The sequence below is a fragment of the Nycticebus coucang genome, chromosome X (assembly GCF_027406575.1).
Source record: "Nycticebus coucang isolate mNycCou1 chromosome X, mNycCou1.pri, whole genome shotgun sequence".
NCBI classification, from domain to species: domain Eukaryota; kingdom Metazoa; phylum Chordata; class Mammalia; order Primates; family Lorisidae; genus Nycticebus; species Nycticebus coucang.
The window spans coordinates 22,750,658-22,763,671 of NC_069804.1; the positions used below are offsets into that span (position 1 = coordinate 22,750,658).

At 41.4% G+C, this 13,014-nt stretch overlaps 1 pseudogene across 1 annotated transcript; it reads left to right on the forward strand.

The window, feature by feature from the left end:
• The first annotated feature begins 2,520 nt into the window (after window positions 1-2,520).
• LOC128578334 (vasculin-like protein 1) lies at window positions 2,521-4,327 on the forward strand (annotated as a pseudogene). The gene has a single exon (XR_008377703.1). The product of XR_008377703.1 is annotated as a vasculin-like protein 1 (transcript).
• Window positions 4,328-13,014: the final 8,687 nt, after the last annotated feature.

Genomic DNA, 13,014 nt, shown 5'->3' on the forward strand with positions numbered 1-13,014 from the left:
ATTACCTCATGGATTTAGGGACAGTCCTCACTTGTTTGGACAAGCCTCAGTCCAAGACTTGAGTCATTACACATATCCCATAGTGACTCTTATTCAGTATGCAGATGACATTCTTTGGGGAGCACCAGATGCAGAGGAATGCCACAAAGCTACACAAGCTCTATTAAACTTTCTAACTGATTGCAGGTACAAAGTTTCCTAGGCAAAAGCCAAATTACATGTACCTGAAATGCACTATTTTTTTTTGTTTGAGTTTTTATTTTTTTAATCTGCCATTCATTTTATTTTTTTATTAATATTAAATCATAGCTGTGTACATTAATGCGATCATGGAGCACCATACACTGGTTTTATAAACAGTTTGACACATTTTCATCACACTGGTTAACATAGCCTTCCTGGCATTTTCTTAGTTATTGTGTTAAGACAATTATATTCTACATTTACTAAGTTTCACATGTACCCTTGTAAGATGCACCGCAGGTGTAATCCCACCAATCACCCTCCCTCCACCCATCCTTCCCCCTCCCTTCCCTCCCTCTCCCCCTTCCCTATATTCTTAGGTTATAACTGGGTTATAGCTTTCATATGAAAGCCAAAAATTAGTTTCATAGTAGAGCTGAGTACATTGGATACTTTTTCTTCCATTCTTGAGATACTTTACTAAGAAGAATATGCTGCAGCTCCATCCATGTAAACATGAAAGAGGTAAAGTCTCCATCTTTCTTTAAGGCTGCATAATATTCCATGGTGTACATATACCACAATTTATTAATCCATTCGTGAATCAATGGGCACTTGGGCTTTTTCCATGACTTAGTAATTATGAATTGGGCTGCAATAAACATTCTGGTACAAATATTTTTGTTATAAAGTGATTTTTGGTCTTCTGGGTATATACCTAGTAGAGGAATTATAGGATTGAATGGCAGATCTATTTTTAGATCTCTAAGTGTTCTCCAAACATCTTTCCAAAAGGAATGCACTATTTGGGTCTCCAACTTTCACAGGAGAAGTAAGAACCAATATTGGCTTACCCTAAACGAACTTTCAGACAGCTTTGAGGCTTCTTAGGAATCCATAGGCTTTTGCAGATTCTGGATTCCTGGATATAATGAAATACATGGACCACTTTATTCTTTGATTAAAAATGCTCAAAAAGAGTGCCTGGTCACTCTAGAATGAGAACCAGAGGCAGATAAAGCATTCTACCACTTGAAAAATAATAAATGACAAACTAAAAATGAAACAAGCCACTATGGGTAAGAATCAGCAGAAACATGATGGTACCAACCTGTACAGCACATTACTGTACTGAATACTGTAGACAATTGTAACACAATAGTAAGTATTTGTGTATATAAACATTAAAAAGTTATAATAAAAATACAGAATAAAAAGATTTTTAGGGGGACTGGAGTTTCAATGAGGCACAGTCGCAGTAGTGAAAGAAGAAGCAGAAGGGTCATAGATCTGTATGGTCTTTTAAATGATTGACGATGGAAATGGATTCAACTTAATACATGACCTCTCTATCAAAGCAATAGAAGATTCTTTACATTACCTTACAATTTTGGAAAGGAGCAGAACAAGTGAAATAAAGAAAATTGAAGAGAAGAAAACCTCATCTTGGAACTCTTTCTCCCTGACTACTGCTTACCCACTTTCTCCTTGTTTTACCTTTGCTCTGAATTTATAAATAAAGACCAAAGAAATAGAATATACATTTAGGAGCTTTATACCAAGAAATGTGCCTTAAAAGCTGCTATTCCATGGTGTGAAAAGCATAACAAGTTCTATGCCTGATTTTTTTCTTTTTCAGACAAGATTTCTAATGTCCTTAGGTTTTGAAGGATAAGACAAACATAAATACATATCTGCACATTATTTTTAGCAGTTGCATGCATAAGAATGATGAGATTTGTATTTTAAGGGCTTTGTCATGTGGATGTTTTACCACTGAAGTTGATTCCTCAGAATATCTGTTATAGCAGGACTTTAATACTGTTGATCTATCACCTTGATGACATTACTTGCCCACACTTGAGCCCACCTGTCTTTCTAGCTGTGACCTTGTTATGAGTAGTGCTTGGACTCACTGTGCAAATGTCCATGTATCACCTAATTAAGCATCATCATAGTGCCACATAAATCAAGGAAGTTGAATGAGGTGAACGTAGACATAGCTCTTTCCCCTTCCCCTCCTTTAAAAAATACAACAAATACTTTTTATGTTCCCCTTCCCCTTTCCCCATTTTGGAAATGTGTTAGTAGTTTAAGATGAGTGATTGAGGGGACTGAGAAAGCGAACCACACAGAGGCTGGCTTCTTTGTGTTTCATCTTAAGTTGGGCTGCTTGCTAGGTTACTTCAAGCACACGTTTAACAAGAAAATCTCATGGAAAATCCAGCTGGCAGACTCAAGGAGTTCAGGAAACAGGACCTCACAGAGGTTATACTCTGGGATTGTGAACATGAGGCTGGATGCCTCACCTTATTGAAAAAGAGACACTGGACCTAAATGGCACAGCATAGTTTTGTTCCTGCTTAGCTAAATTTCTCAACACCACAGTCAGCTAAGAACCCTACTGCCACCTTTGAAAAACATGGAGAGCACCTGCCCTGAGGAGAAGGTAGATTTGGAGTGAGCCATCATTGACATTATTCTTCTAAGGCTTTTTTAACAATGGATCCCTACGAACTACAGGAGATTCCTGGCACCAGCCCTCCCTGTTCCACTATGAGTCCGTGGACTCTGGTGTCTCAAAGCAAGCATATGCTGGAATCCCAGGGAACCCATCTGGTTGGCATGGCTCTTTCCAATGTCATAATGGCATTAGCCAGCATAGTGGAGGTGGCGTGGGGAACCATCACCATTGGAATGGCAGCTTCCATTCTTGGAAAGGCTGCTCCTTTCAGGAAAGGCCACCTACAGAGATTAGAGAATAAAAGAAAATACAAGATAGAAAAATTGCAGTTTGAAGAAGATGACTTTCCTTCTTTGAATCCAGAAGCTGGCAAACAGAATCAGCCATGCAGACCTTTTGGGACCACTTCTGGACTGTGGGAAAACCCACCTAGCGCCAAGCAACCCTCTAAAATTCTAGTTATCAAAAGTTTCCAAAGAGGATCCTGCTGCTGCCTTCTCTGCTGCATTCACCTCATCAGGATCTCACCATGCCAATGGAAACAAATCGTCATCCATAGTTCTAAGTGTCTATAAGAACCTGGTTCCTGAGCCTGAACCACCTCCTTCTAAGCCCAGAAAAGCTAGTAGAATGGAACACAAATCAGGATCCCTTTCCTCAAGCTGGAAGTGTGCTTTTACCAGTCCAATCTCTGTCACTAAACCAGTGCTACTGGCTGCTGGTGCAGTTCTGAGTTCTCCCAAAGAGTCCTTCCAGCACCACTCCTCCAATTGAGATCAGCTCTTCTCGTCTGACCAAGTTGACCCATCGAACCACTGACAGGAAGAGTGAATTCCTGAAGACTCTGAAGGATGGCCAGAACAGAGATTTCTCAGAGAACAGAGACTGTGATAAGCTGAAGGATTTGGAGGATGACAGCACACCTGAACCAAAGCAAAATGGAAAGGAAGGCTATCATCAGAATGGTCTTGTTCTCCCCATACTGGAAGAAGGGGAGGTTCTCTCATACTCTCAGGAAGCAGAGCACAGGTTATTGAAAGCAAGGGGATGGCAGGAATATCCTGAAAATGATGAGAAGTGGCATCCCCTCACAGAGGATGAGCTGAAGGAATTCCACATGAAGACAGAGCAGCTGAGAAGCAATGGCTTTGGAAAGATCGGCTTTTTGCAGAGCTGCTGTTCCAGCCTGTTCTCCCCTTGGAGATGCACTTGTAAAACAGAGTTTGAGGATTCAGACACAGAAACCAGTAGCAGTGAAACATCGGATGACAATGCCTGGAAATAGGCATATAAATGCTCACAGTAAAATCTGACCCAGTAAACTCTGTTTAGGGAGTATACAAAATAAATTGTTCTTTTCCTTTATCTTGCTTAATACTTCATGCACAAGGGAAATAATCATATCCCAAAGAGAGCGACTGGCACGTTTAGCTTTTGTGTTCTTTTCTGTTATCTGCTTAATAGAGAAGTTTGTGTGGTGGGAAAGACTTTTGAAACACACACACACAGAGTATATATGGGGCAATGCTCGGGTGGGAGCTGGCAGTGCAGAGAAGAGAACACTGGTCTGCAGTAATGGCTTCTACTACCAGCCCTTGGGGCACTCACCCCTGTGGCTCAGGCAATCATTGTCAATGACAAAGTGACTGTTGAAGTTATAATTGTATTAAATTAATGCTAGTAATTTGGATATTTTATTTTATTTTTGGCTACTCAGATAACTTTAGCCCTTAACCAAGCATATTTGGTTTTTGTTATTTTTTTTTTCTTTTTCTTCTTGGGTGCAGCTGTAAAAAAACTGGATATAGTAAATGTATTGTTCTTACAGCCTTGATATTCAGGGTGGACTGCAAAATATAAATGTTTGGAAGAATTCTGGGAAGATGGCCAACTGGTAGCAACCCTCAGCAGAGGCTCCGGAGCAGAGGACAAAAAACTGGACAGAATCAGACTCTATGAAGCCGAAAGTGGGGAACTCAGCCCAGAAAGAAGTTCAGCAAGCTGTAACTCCAAGGAAGAGCATTCAAGAAAACAAATTACAGGTACAAAGCCTATTGACTAGAGAACAGGAGACCCTTCCCCCAAGCAGGAGGCCTGCGAAGGAGCAGGGAACAAAAGACCTCTCATTTTACCACACTGGAGAGAGCTACCAAACTCCAGGTCTCTTTCTCCAGGGGAGGTCCCACTTTTGACCCTCAACACCACCCTGCCAGGCATAAAATTGAACAGATATTTTCCCCAACAATTCCAAACTCCCAGTCCACCCTTTCTCCTTCACATGGCAGTCTGAAGTTCTGCCCCCTAAAGAACACAGAGTGTTTGGTCTTATCCTGAGAGATCTAGGCATAGTGTGGACCACCAACCATCAGGATGGAATCTGTGACTAACAGGGAAGAAAGAGGGTGTGGGAAGAAAGGGACACTCGGTGGGAGGAGGAGCACTCCCCTGGTTATGACTATGCCCAGCCAGTGGTGGTGTTAACCCTCAGTTCGGGCTATGTCTGGTGGAACAGGGTACAGAACCCCTGGCTCTGACAGCACCCACAGTGGGAGAGTGGTTGCCCCGTGTAGACTGACTTCGGCAGACAGAGTTGGTCCCCAGCTCCTACTGGGCCTGCAAACAGAGACTTGCTAGGCATGGTCTGAGACCTCAGATTAAGGGCATGGTCCCTGATTCCAACAGAACCCTCGAGCAGTGGCTTGCTGAGTATGAACCAAGACCTCGAGGCTAGGGCATGGTCCCGTCTCCAGCAGGACTGGTGAGCAGAGGCTTACCAGGTGAAGACTGAGACCTGCGAGGGGGCGGGGCTGCAGTGCCCTGACTCCATCAGAGCCTGCAAACAGAGGCTTGCCAGGCAGTAAACTGAGACTGGCAGGCAGAGGCATGGTCCCCTAACTCGAACTTGTCTGACAAGAAGAGGCTAGCTGGGTGTGGACTGAGACTGGAGGGCGGGGCCAGTGCCCTGACTCCAACAGAACCTGTGAACAGGGCCTTGCCAGGCAGTGGACTTAGACTGGCAGGTGGGGGTGTGGTTCCCTGACTCCAACTGGTTCGGCAAGCAGAGGCTAGCTGGGTGTGGACTGAGACTGGAAGGTGAGGGTGTGGCCCCTGGCTCCAACTGGGCCTCTGAGCAGAGAAGCGGACAACAGTGTGGACTGAGTCTGGCGGGTAAGAGTGTGGGTCCCTGGTTCCAATTGTGCTGTTGGAGACCCTTGAAGCCTTCTCTGTTGAGCAGAATTAACACTGCCTGAGGTAACTGATTTGGAACCCGTGCCTGGGGCTGTCCATTTGGGGACATTCTGAGGTTGACCTTCGAAGTTCTGTAGCAGAAAAGAACTGAAGGGTGGGTGCTGGGTGCCACAGCTGTTTGTATCTCTTCACAGTCAAGGTTTAAACCTAATTCTGTGGTTTCTTAGGACAGGGTAAAGTTTGGCTGATATCAAAACAGAGCTAGCTTGCGCTATCTCACCAAGCAGGTCATCAGAGTCACTGGCCAAAACTCTGAAAGGGGCCTTTTAAGATTGTAGGAGATAAGCCACAATTATAAAGCCTAGTGCTTTGGTAAGGGGCTATCTCTACTACCTGGGAACCCCAATTCAATCTCACCCTACCAGTTCTAATAACCAAACGGTGTAAAATAAACATAGTGGGGACCCAACAGAAGAACTCTGGCAACATGAATAACCAGAGTATTCAACCCCCACAAGAAATGACAAAGGAGATACAAATGAAGATGCCATGCACAGACAAATGGCAGCAATGTCAGAAATCAAATTCAGAATATGGATGGCAAATAAGATAAATAGAATAGAAGAAAAGATAGAAATTATTCAATTTCCAAAGAGTAGCTCTAAAGTTTGTTTTTTAAAAAGATTCATAAAATTGATAAACCTTTGGCCAACCTAAACAGAAATAGAAAAGTAAAATTTCTAATATCATCTATCATAAATGATAAAGGAGAAATAACAACAGACACCTCAAATTCAAAAAAAATCCTCAATGATTACTACAAAAACCTCTATTCCCAGAAATATGAAAATCTGAAGGAAATGGACCAATACCTGGAAGCACACCAACTGTCCTAGATTCAACCAGAAAGAATTAGAAATCTTGAATAGACCTATATCAATCACTGAAATACCATCAACAATACAAAATCTCCCACAAAAGAAAAGTCCAGGACCAGATGGCTTTACATCCGAATTCTATCAAACCTTTAATGAAGAAACAGTACCTATATTATACAACCTTTTCCAAAGCATAGAAAAAGAAGGAATACTTCCCAACGCATATTCTATGAAGCAAATATCACCCTGATCCCCAAACCAGGAAAGGATCCAACAAAGAAAGAAAATTATAGACAAGGTTGGCACCTGTGGCTCAAGGAGTAAGGCGCCGGTCCCATATGCTGGAGGTGGCGGGTTCAAACCCAGCCCTGGCCAAAAACCACAAAAAAAAAAAAAAATTATAGACAAATATAATTAATGAGTATTTATGCAAAAATACTCAATAAGATCTTAGCAAACAGAATTCAACAACACATCAAAAAAATTATACACCACGATCAAGTTGGTGTTATTCCAGGGTTCCAGGGTTGGTTCAACATATGCAAATCTATAAATGTAATACATCACATAAATAAAATAAAAAACAAAGACAATATGATTTTTTCAACTGATGCAGAAAAAACTTTTGATAATATCCAGTATCCTTTCATGATCAGAACACTTAAGAAAATAGGCATAGAAGGGACATTTCATAAACTGATACAGGCCATCTACAGCAACCCCACAGCCAGTATCATATTGAATGGAGTAAAATTGAAAACATTTCCACTCAGATCAGGAACTAAGCAAGGATGCCCATTGTCTCCACTGCTATTCAATATAGTAATGAAAGTCTTAGCCATCGCAGTCAGGCAAGAGAAGACAATCAAGGGTATCCAAATGGGGTCAGAGGAGATCAAAAAAAAGTATCCCATGTACTCAATACTACTATGAAATCAATACATAATCACCTGCACACTCCTATGAATGCCAAAACATAACTATAGTCCAGAAAGTAGAAAGGAAGAGGAGATAGAGGGGAGGGGAGGGGGAATATGGGAGGAGGGAGGGTATTTGGGGGGACCTCACCTAATGTGCATGATGCAATGGAACATCTCAAAACTATTAAGAAATGAGTATAATTGGGCAGCGCCTGTGGCTCAGTGAGTAGGGCGCCGGCCCCATATGCCGAGGGTGGTGGGTTCAAACCCGGCCCTGACCAAACTGCAACAACAACAACAAAAAAAAAGAAATGAGTATAATTGTGATGGATGTGTTATTTAGTTCAATGTAAGCATTTCACATTATATATCAAAGCGGTACCCTGAAACCCATAAATGCATCAATATACAAAAGTTATGATTTAATAAAAGATAATTAAAAAATAAAATAAATACGGTAACATGAATAAATTTTAAAAGTAAGTGAAAGATGGCCATCATAAAAGGCTATACACTGTATGAGTCCATGTGTATAACATTCTAAAAGACAAAACTAGAAGAACTGAAATTAGATCATCGATTACCTGGGTCTGGTTAGAGAACAGAATTAACTGCACAGCTCAGCAAACTATACATTTAAGAAGTAAATTTTAATGTGTAGAAATTATGCTTTAATAAACCTGGCAAAAATATATAAAAGAAATTTTTTGTCAGATTTCAAAGATTAAGATTATTTTTGATAATATTTGCAGATTTTTTAAAAGATGTGGTTATCACAAGTCTGTTAAAGGAGAATACTACTGCATAAAATAACTAACTTGGAATAAATATTTTTCATCAAAAAAAGGGGGAATGGAAGACAATCTTTTAGGCAAACAGAATTCAGAAGAAAAGAGGGGTTGCAATCTTATTTTCAGATACAAATGGATTTAAAGCAACTGAAGTCAAAAAAGACAAAGATGGACACTTCATTATTGGTCAAGGGAAAAATACAACAAGAAGACACTTCAATTCTAAATATTTATGCACCCAACTTAAATGGTCCCAGATTCCTGAAACAGAACTTAACTAGTCTGAGCAATATGGTAACACCATGATAACAGGGGACTTTAACACCCCTCTCTCAGAGCTGGACAGATTCTCTAAACAGAAATTAAACAAAGATATTAGAGATTTAAATGAGACTCTAGAACAACTGTGCTTGATAGATGTATATAGAATACTCCATCCCAAAGATAAAGAATATACATTCTTCTCATCATCCTATAGAACATTCTCCAAAATTAATAATATCCTAGGACACAAAACAAACCTCAACAGAATCAAAAGAATTGAAATTTTACCTTGTATCTTCTCAGATCAGCATTAAAGGTGGAACTCAACTCCAACAAAAACGTTCAACCCCACACAAAAGCATGGAAATTTAACAACCTTATGCTGAATGAAAGTTGGGTGAAGGAAGAGATAAAAGAGGAAATCATTACCTTCCTTGATCATAACAACCATGAAGACACAAGCTCCCCAAATCTGTGGGATATAGCAAAAGCAGTCCTGAGAGGAAAATTTATCACGCTAGATGTCTACCTTCAAAAAACAGAAAGTGAACACATCAGCACACTCACAAACTACCTTATGGATTAGAAAAAGAAGAACAATATAACCCTAGACCAAACAGAAGAAAATAGCCAAAATGAAATCAGAGATTAATGAAATTGAAAAAAAACTTCAGAAAATTAACAAAACAAAAAGTTGTTTTTTAAAAAAAAAAGTACATAAAATAGATAAACCCCTGGCCAGACTTACTAGAAACAGAAAAGTAAAATCTCTAATAACCACAATCAGGAATGATAAAGGGGAAATAACAACTGATGCCACAGAGATACAAGAGATTAGCTCTGAATACTACAAGAGACACTATGCCCAGAAATTTGACAATGTGAAGGAAATGGATCAATATTTAGAATCACACCCTCTCCCTAGACTTAGCCCAGATGAAACAGATCTCCTGAACAGATCAATTTCAAGTACTGAGATCAAAGAAACAATAAAAATATCTTCCAAAAAAAAAAATGCCCTGGTCCAGATGGCTTCACACCAGAATTTTATCAAACTTTCAATGAAGAGCTTAATCCTGTATTACAGAAATTATTCCAAAAAATTGAGGAAGGAATCTTCCCCAACACGTTCTATGAAGCAAACATCACCCTGATACCAAAACCAGGAAAAGACCCAACTAAAAAGGAGAATTTCAGACCAATTTCACTAATGAATATGGATGCAAAAATTCTCAACAAAATCTTAGCCAATAGATTACAGCTTATCATCAAAAAAGTCATACATCATGATCAAGTAAGTTTCATCCCCAGGATGCAAGGCTGGTTTTACATACACAAATCCATAAACATAATTCACCATATCAACAGAAGCAAAAACAAAGACCATATGATCCTCTCAATAGACACAGAAAAAGCACTGGATAAACTTCAGCATCCTTTTTTAATTAAAACCCTGAAGAATATAGGCATAGGTGACACATTTCTTAAACTGATCACAGCCATCCATGACAAATCCACAGCTAAGATTATACTTAATGCTTTTCCACTTAGAACTTCCACAAGGGTGTCAAGGGTGTCCTCTATTGCCACTACTATTCAACATAGTGCTGGCAGTTCTAGCCAATACAATCATGCAATAGAAGGAGAAAAAAAAAGGCATCCAAATGGGAACAGAGGAGGTCAAACTCTCACTCTTTACTGATGATACGATCTTTTTTTTCTTTTTTGTAGAGACAGAGTCTCACTTTACTGCCCTCGGTAGATTACCATGGCGTCACACGGCTCACAGCAACCTCAGCTCTTGGGCTTATGTGATTCTCTTGCCTCAGCCTCCTGAGCAGCTGGGACTACAGGCACCCACCATAACGCCCGGCTATTTTTTTTTTTTATTGCAGTTTGGCGGGGCTGGGTTTGAACCTGCCACCCTCGGCATGTGGGGCCGGCACCCTACTCACTGAGCCACAGGCGCCACCCTGATGATACGATCTTATACTTAGAGAACTCCAAAGACTCAACCACAAGACTCCTGGAAGTCATCAAAATATACAATAACATCTCAGGATATAAAAATCAATGTCCACAAGTCAGAAGCCTTTTTATATGCCAATAACAGCCGAAATGAGAAGATAATTAAGAATACAATCAAAAAAAAAAAAAAAAAGAATACAATCACCCTCACAGTAGCTTCAAAGAAAATGAAATACCTAGGAATATACCTAAAAAAAAGAGGTGAAGGACCTCTATAAGGAAAATTACGAAACCCTAAGAAAAGAAATAGCAGAACATATTAACAAATGGAAGAACATACCATGCTCATGGCTGGGAAGAATTAACATTGTTAAAATGTCTATACTTCCCAAAGCAATCTGCAGATTCAATGCCATCCCTATTAAAATATCAACATCGGGCGGTGCCTGTGGCTCAGTGAGTAGGGCACTGGCCCCATATACCAAGGGTGGCAGGTTCAAACCTGACCCCGGTGAACTGCAACAAAAAAATAGCTGGGCGTTGTGGCGGGCACCTGTAGTCCCAGCTACTCCGGAGGCTGAGGCAAGAGAATCGCCTAAGTCAAGGAGTTGGAGGTTGCTGTGAGCTGTGAGACTCTGTCTCTACAAAAAATAAATAAATAAATAAATAAAAATAAAATATCAACATCATACCTTTTTAAGACTTGAAAAAAATAATTCTTCATTTTGTATAGAACCAGAAAAATCCCTGCATAGCCAAGGCAATTCTTAGCAATAAAAACAAAGCTGGGGGCATCAGCCTACCAGACTTCAGGCTGTACTACAAAGCCATAGTAATCAAAACAGCATGGTACTGGCACAAAAATAGAGACACAGACATCTGGAACCGAATAGAAAACCATGAGATAAAAATAACATCTTACAGTGGAGGGGGGGGTGGCAGGCAATCAGACAGGCAGGAGGGCCCTGCTAGTAGTGGAGGTGGATGCAGGGAGCCCTGCAGGGAGTGGAGGGAGGCTTCAGACATGGAATCACGGGGGTGGGGTCACTGGTGGTGGCTCCGGAAGGCCAACTGGGAGGAGAGGGTTCGGGGGGGCAGCTCGGCAGAACCAGCAATGCTGGGGAGCAGCAGCAACTCCAGGGACTGGGGCCAGGGCCAGGGCTTTTTGGATTTCAGTGAAACTACCGTGGGCTCAATCTTCCAGTGGTCCATGGAGTTTGTGGTGATTGCTGCTGCTGCCGACACTGCCCAGGCTCCCATCTCTTCTTCCTCCTGGGCTACCAACTCCTCCACTTCCTCCTCCTTCTGTGCCAGACCTATCCCCTCCCTGCTACCACCTCTGCCTAGGCTAGGCTCACGGTGTCTTGTCCCCTCCTGGAGCTGCTCCTGCCCTGTCGCCTCCTCATTCATCCTCATGCACCATAGGCGGCACAAGCACCAAGATGTCCAAACCAGTGGTCTTCCAGGAAGCTAGTCATGCCAGGAATTGGTACACAGCCTCAGGACCACAGCTGAATGCACAGCTAGAAGGTCAGCTATTGCTGCGTGATGGCCGTTCAGGTGGTCAATGATGCAGAGGTGACGCCTGCTTATTGAAATAGTATGAGGCAAAGAATGACTACCAGCTCAGATGGCAAGTAGCAAACTTCTTTATTTCTGACCAGCTTAAATAGCCAGTTCTGCATGTACACACTATTAATCTATAATCACACAATGACTTCAGGGGTCTATTGAAAAAACTCGATTAACCGCAGTGGGGGAGTAGGCTGATTGCATGCCTGATCTCTGGGGACCCTAAGCCTCCTGGAGGCAAAGACAATTATCTTACAAAACCACAGCCCAGAGGTTCCTAAGACTTACCAGAGACGTGTCTGCATTCCCTAGGCTCATGCCGAGCTTCTAAGAACTGGACGTTTAACTCCTAAGCATTCAGGTTTAACGGCTTTTGTTTGAGTTCAGCCCCAGTTCCACTCGGACTGTGCCAAGTAAGAATATGCTTCTGCTCACTCTCAGGTTGGTGGGCACAGAGACATACAGGCTTTTTGCCTATAGCTTTTGAAAGTAATTCGCAAGTATAGTCAATTACTACCCGTGTTGTACAACAGATACCTTCTATTTTAGTTGCTAATAAAGGGCTACACAACTCAAGAGAGTAACTTGTAAAGCATAAAGAAATACCAGATGCAAGTATAGTCCACAAAAAGACCTGCTAGAGGGCAGCACCTGTGGCTTAATGGAGTAGGGCGCTGGCCCCATATGCTGGAGGTGGTGGGTTCAAACCCAGCCCCAGCCAAAAACTTCATAAAAAAAAAAAAGAAAAGAAAAGAAAATACTTGCTACAGCCATTATTGCACACC